Source organism: Scyliorhinus torazame, chromosome 4 (genome assembly GCF_047496885.1).
Source record: "Scyliorhinus torazame isolate Kashiwa2021f chromosome 4, sScyTor2.1, whole genome shotgun sequence".
NCBI classification, from domain to species: Eukaryota; Metazoa; Chordata; class Chondrichthyes; order Carcharhiniformes; family Scyliorhinidae; genus Scyliorhinus; species Scyliorhinus torazame.
Genome location: NC_092710.1, coordinates 304,655,968 through 304,660,967, shown reverse-complemented (window position 1 = coordinate 304,660,967; position 5,000 = coordinate 304,655,968). Strand labels below are relative to the sequence as shown.

At 56.6% G+C, this 5,000-nt stretch overlaps 6 non-coding genes across 6 annotated transcripts; all 6 read left to right on the top strand.

Annotated features, from left to right (window-relative positions):
- Positions 1–174: 174 nt before the first annotated feature.
- On the top strand, positions 175–293 carry LOC140412268 (5S ribosomal RNA). The gene has a single exon (XR_011941468.1). It is a non-coding gene; the product is annotated as a 5S ribosomal RNA (ribosomal RNA).
- A 694-nt stretch (positions 294–987) lies between these two features.
- On the top strand, positions 988–1,106 carry LOC140413906 (5S ribosomal RNA). The gene has a single exon (XR_011943057.1). It is a non-coding gene; the product is annotated as a 5S ribosomal RNA (ribosomal RNA).
- Positions 1,107–1,796: 690 nt separating this feature from the next.
- On the top strand, positions 1,797–1,915 carry LOC140412267 (5S ribosomal RNA). Its single transcript, XR_011941467.1, has one exon. It is a non-coding gene; the product is annotated as a 5S ribosomal RNA (ribosomal RNA).
- A 694-nt stretch (positions 1,916–2,609) lies between these two features.
- LOC140413905 (5S ribosomal RNA) lies at positions 2,610–2,728 on the top strand. Its single transcript, XR_011943056.1, has one exon. It is a non-coding gene; the product is annotated as a 5S ribosomal RNA (ribosomal RNA).
- A 690-nt stretch (positions 2,729–3,418) lies between these two features.
- LOC140412266 (5S ribosomal RNA) lies at positions 3,419–3,537 on the top strand. Its single transcript, XR_011941466.1, has one exon. It is a non-coding gene; the product is annotated as a 5S ribosomal RNA (ribosomal RNA).
- A 694-nt stretch (positions 3,538–4,231) lies between these two features.
- On the top strand, positions 4,232–4,350 carry LOC140413904 (5S ribosomal RNA). Its single transcript, XR_011943055.1, has one exon. It is a non-coding gene; the product is annotated as a 5S ribosomal RNA (ribosomal RNA).
- The last annotated feature ends 650 nt before the right edge of the window (positions 4,351–5,000 follow it).

Here is a 5,000-nt window from a genome sequence, read left to right as displayed (position 1 = left end):
GGAGCGAGTATCAGGCATATAGGCTAGAATTAGCAGGAGAAGGAGAGAAAGAGGAGGAGAAGTAGAAGTAGAAGTAGAAAAAGAGAGAGAAAAAATTGAAAACAACCGGAAAGAAGAAGTGGCGAGGGTGCTAGGGTGGCCAGCTTGAATAGGCGAGAAGACGGTGCTGCAGATGCCTACGGCCATACTAGTCTGAAAACGCCCGATCTCGTCTGATCTCGGAAGCTAAGCAGACTCAGGCCTGGTTAGTACTTGGATGGGAGACCGCCTGGGAATACCAGGTGCAGTAGGCTTTTGCGGCCAGCAGAGACTGCTCACGCCAAGCACTCTCCACACCAGAGGCAGGCCAACCTTTTGCTGCTCTCTGCGTCCTCGCCATTCCTCCCAACACTTGCCTGCGGGCTCAACTCAGGCAGGCGGCTTGGTCGGGCCATTCAGCTGCTGCAGCTTTGCTGGGCCTTTGCAACGCAGCACGGTTGTGTGCCTTGGCGTGCTGCACTTTGATGGGCACGCCAGCTGGCCCGTGTGGCCGCAAGCCAGTGTGTCGGCAGGACGTTCTCTCTCCTAGCCTGAAGGCGCCGCATGAATGCAAGTTGTGGCATTGGGGCTGGTGTGGAAAGCGAAGGAAGAGAGAGCTGGCTTGCATTGCCTGCCTGACCCTTGTGCTGGCTGTGCTGAGAGAAGTGCGCAGCGTTGCAATGTGGAAAGGCAGCAGCGTGCAGGCGGCAGGCTGGTGTGAGGTGGGCGGGGCTTGCAATTTTCCTTGGGGAGGTGGAGAAGAAAAAAGAGAGCTAGGTGGGGACGGCATGAAGGGGAGCGAGTATCAGGCATATAGGCTAGAATTAGCAGGAGAAGGAGAGAAAGAGGAGGAGAAGTAGAAGTAGAAGTAGAAAAAGAGAGAGAAAAAATTGAAAACAACCGGAAAGAAGAAGTGGCGAGGGTGCTAGGGTGGCCAACTTGAATAGGCGTGAAGACGGTGCTGCAGATGCCTACGGCCATACTAGTCTGAAAACGCCCGATCTCGTCTGATCTTGGAAGCTAAGCAGACTCAGGCCTGGTTAGTACTTGGATGGGAGACCGCCTGGGAATACCAGGTGCAGTAGGCTTTTGCGGCCAGCAGAGACTGCTCACGCCAAGCACTCTCCACACCAGAGGCAGGCCAACCTTTTGCTGCTCTCTGCGTCCTCGCCATTCCTCCCAACACTTGCCTGCGGGCTCAACTCAGGCAGGCGGCTTGGTCGGGCCATTCAGCTGCTGCAGCTTTGCCGGGCCTTTGCAACGCAGCACGGTTGGGTGCCTTGGCGTGCTGCACTTTGATGGGCCCGCCAGCTGGCCCGTGTGGCCGCAAGCCAGTGTGTCGGCAGGACGTTCTCCTAGCCTGAAGGCGCCGCATGAATGCAAGTTGTGGCATTGGGGCTGGTGTGGAAAGCGAAGGAAGAGAGAGCTGGCTTGCATTGCCTGCCTGACCCTTGTGCTGGCTGTGCTGAGAGAAGTGCGCAGCGTTGCAATGTGGAAAGGCAGCAGCGTGCAGGCGGCAGGCTGGTGTGAGGTAGGCGGGGCTTGCAGTTTTCCTTGAGGAGGTGGAGAAGAAAAAAGAGAGCTCGGTGGGGATGGCATGAAGGGGAGCGAGTATCAGGCATATAGGCTAGAATTAGCAGGAGAAGGAGAGAAAGAGGAGGAGAAGTAGAAGTAGAAGTAGAAAAAGAGAGAGAAAAAATTGAAAACAACCGGAAAGAAGAAGTGGCGAGGGTGCTAGGGTGGCCAGCTTGAATAGGCGAGAAGACGGTGCTGCAGATGCCTACGGCCATACTAGTCTGAAAACGCCCGATCTCGTCTGATCTCGGAAGCTAAGCAGACTCAGGCCTGGTTAGTACTTGGATGGGAGACCGCCTGGGAATACCAGGTGCAGTAGGCTTTTGCGGCCAGCAGAGACTGCTCACGCCAAGCACTCTCCACACCAGAGGCAGGCCAACCTTTTGCTGCTCTCTGCGTCCTCGCCATTCCTCCCAACACTTGCCTGCGGGCTCAACTCAGGCAGGCGGCTTGGTCGGGCCATTCAGCTGCTGCAGCTTTGCCGGGCCTTTGCAACGCAGCACGGTTGTGTGCCTTGGCGTGCTGCACTTTGATGGGCACGCCAGCTGGCCCGTGTGGCCGCAAGCCAGTGTGTCGGCAGGACGTTCTCTCTCCTAGCCTGAAGGCGCCGCATGAATGCAAGTTGTGGCATTGGGGCTGGTGTGGAAAGCGAAGGAAGAGAGAGCTGGCTTGCATTGCCTGCCTGACCCTTGTGCTGGCTGTGCTGAGAGAAGTGCGCAGCGTTGCAATGTGGAAAGGCAGCAGCGTGCAGGCGGCAGGCTGGTGTGAGGTGGGCGGGGCTTGCAATTTTCCTTGGGGAGGTGGAGAAGAAAAAAGAGAGCTAGGTGGGGACGGCATGAAGGGGAGCGAGTATCAGGCATATAGGCTAGAATTAGCAGGAGAAGGAGAGAAAGAGGAGGAGAAGTAGAAGTAGAAGTAGAAAAAGAGAGAGAAAAAATTGAAAACAACCGGAAAGAAGAAGTGGCGAGGGTGCTAGGGTGGCCAACTTGAATAGGCGAGAAGACGGTGCTGCAGATGCCTACGGCCATACTAGTCTGAAAACGCCCGATCTCGTCTGATCTTGGAAGCTAAGCAGACTCAGGCCTGGTTAGTACTTGGATGGGAGACCGCCTGGGAATACCAGGTGCAGTAGGCTTTTGCGGCCAGCAGAGACTGCTCACGCCAAGCACTCTCCACACCAGAGGCAGGCCAACCTTTTGCTGCTCTCTGCGTCCTCGCCATTCCTCCCAACACTTGCCTGCGGGCTCAACTCAGGCAGGCGGCTTGGTCGGGCCATTCAGCTGCTGCAGCTTTGCCGGGCCTTTGCAACGCAGCACGGTTGGGTGCCTTGGCGTGCTGCACTTTGATGGGCCCGCCAGCTGGCCCGTGTGGCCGCAAGCCAGTGTGTCGGCAGGACGTTCTCCTAGCCTGAAGGCGCCGCATGAATGCAAGTTGTGGCATTGGGGCTGGTGTGGAAAGCGAAGGAAGAGAGAGCTGGCTTGCATTGCCTGCCTGACCCTTGTGCTGGCTGTGCTGAGAGAAGTGCGCAGCGTTGCAATGTGGAAAGGCAGCAGCGTGCAGGCGGCAGGCTGGTGTGAGGTGGGCGGGGCTTGCAGTTTTCCTTGGGGAGGTGGAGAAGAAAAAAGAGAGCTAGGTGGGGACGGCATGAAGGGGAGCGAGTATCAGGCATATAGGCTAGAATTAGCAGGAGAAGGAGAGAAAGAGGAGGAGAAGTAGAAGTAGAAGTAGAAAAAGAGAGAGAAAAAATTGAAAACAACCGGAAAGAAGAAGTGGCGAGGGTGCTAGGGTGGCCAGCTTGAATAGGCGAGAAGACGGTGCTGCAGATGCCTACGGCCATACTAGTCTGAAAACGCCCGATCTCGTCTGATCTCGGAAGCTAAGCAGACTCAGGCCTGGTTAGTACTTGGATGGGAGACCGCCTGGGAATACCAGGTGCAGTAGGCTTTTGCGGCCAGCAGTGACTGCTCACGCCAAGCACTCTCCACACCAGAGGCAGGCCAACCTTTTGCTGCTCTCTGCGTCCTCGCCATTCCTCCCAACACTTGCCTGCGGGCTCAACTCAGGCAGGCGGCTTGGTCGGGCCATTCAGCTGCTGCAGCTTTGCCGGGCCTTTGCAACGCAGCACGGTTGTGTGCCTTGGCGTGCTGCACTTTGATGGGCACGCCAGCTGGCCCGTGTGGCCGCAAGCCAGTGTGTCGGCAGGACGTTCTCTCTCCTAGCCTGAAGGCGCCGCATGAATGCAAGTTGTGGCATTGGGGCTGGTGTGGAAAGCGAAGGAAGAGAGAGCTGGCTTGCATTGCCTGCCTGACCCTTGTGCTGGCTGTGCTGAGAGAAGTGCGCAGCGTTGCAATGTGGAAAGGCAGCAGCGTGCAGGCGGCAGGCTGGTGTGAGGTAGGCGGGGCTTGCAGTTTTCCTTGAGGAGGTGGAGAAGAAAAAAGAGAGCTCGGTGGGGATGGCATGAAGGGGAGCGAGTATCAGGCATATAGGCTAGAATTAGCAGGAGAAGGAGAGAAAGAGGAGGAGAAGTAGAAGTAGAAGTAGAAAAAGAGAGAGAAAAAATTGAAAACAACCGGAAAGAAGAAGTGGCGAGGGTGCTAGGGTGGCCAGCTTGAATATGCGAGAAGACGGTGCTGCAGATGCCTACGGCCATACTAGTCTGAAAACGCCCGATCTCGTCTGATCTTGGAAGCTAAGCAGACTCAGGCCTGGTTAGTACTTGGATGGGAGACCGCCTGGGAATACCAGGTGCAGTAGGCTTTTGCGGCCAGCAGTGACTGCTCACGCCAAGCACTCTCCACACCAGAGGCAGGCCAACCTTTTGCTGCTCTCTGCGTCCTCGCCATTCCTCCCAACACTTGCCTGCGGGCTCAACTCAGGCAGGCGGCTTGGTCGGGCCATTCAGCTGCTGCAGCTTTGCCGGGCCTTTGCAACGCAGCACGGTTGTGTGCCTTGGCGTGCTGCACTTTGATGGGCACGCCAGCTGGCCCGTGTGGCCGCAAGCCAGTGTGTCGGCAGGACGTTCACTCTCCTAGCCTGAAGGCGCCGCATGAATGCAAGTTGTGGCATTGGGGCTGGTGTGGAAAGCGAAGGAAGAGAGAGCTGGCTTGCATTGCCTGCCTGACCCTTGTGCTGGCTGTGCTGAGAGAAGTGCGCAGCGTTGCAATGTGGAAAGGCAGCAGCGTGCAGGCGGCAGGCTGGTGTGAGGTAGGCGGGGCTTGCAGTTTTCCTTGAGGAGGTGGAGAAGAAAAAAGAGAGCTCGGTGGGGATGGCATGAAGGGGAGCGAGTATCAGGCATATAGGCTAGAATTAGCAGGAGAAGGAGAGAAAGAGGAGGAGAAGTAGAAGTAGAAGTAGAAAAAGAGAGAGAAAAAATTGAAAACAACCGGAAAGAAGAAGTGGCGAGGGTG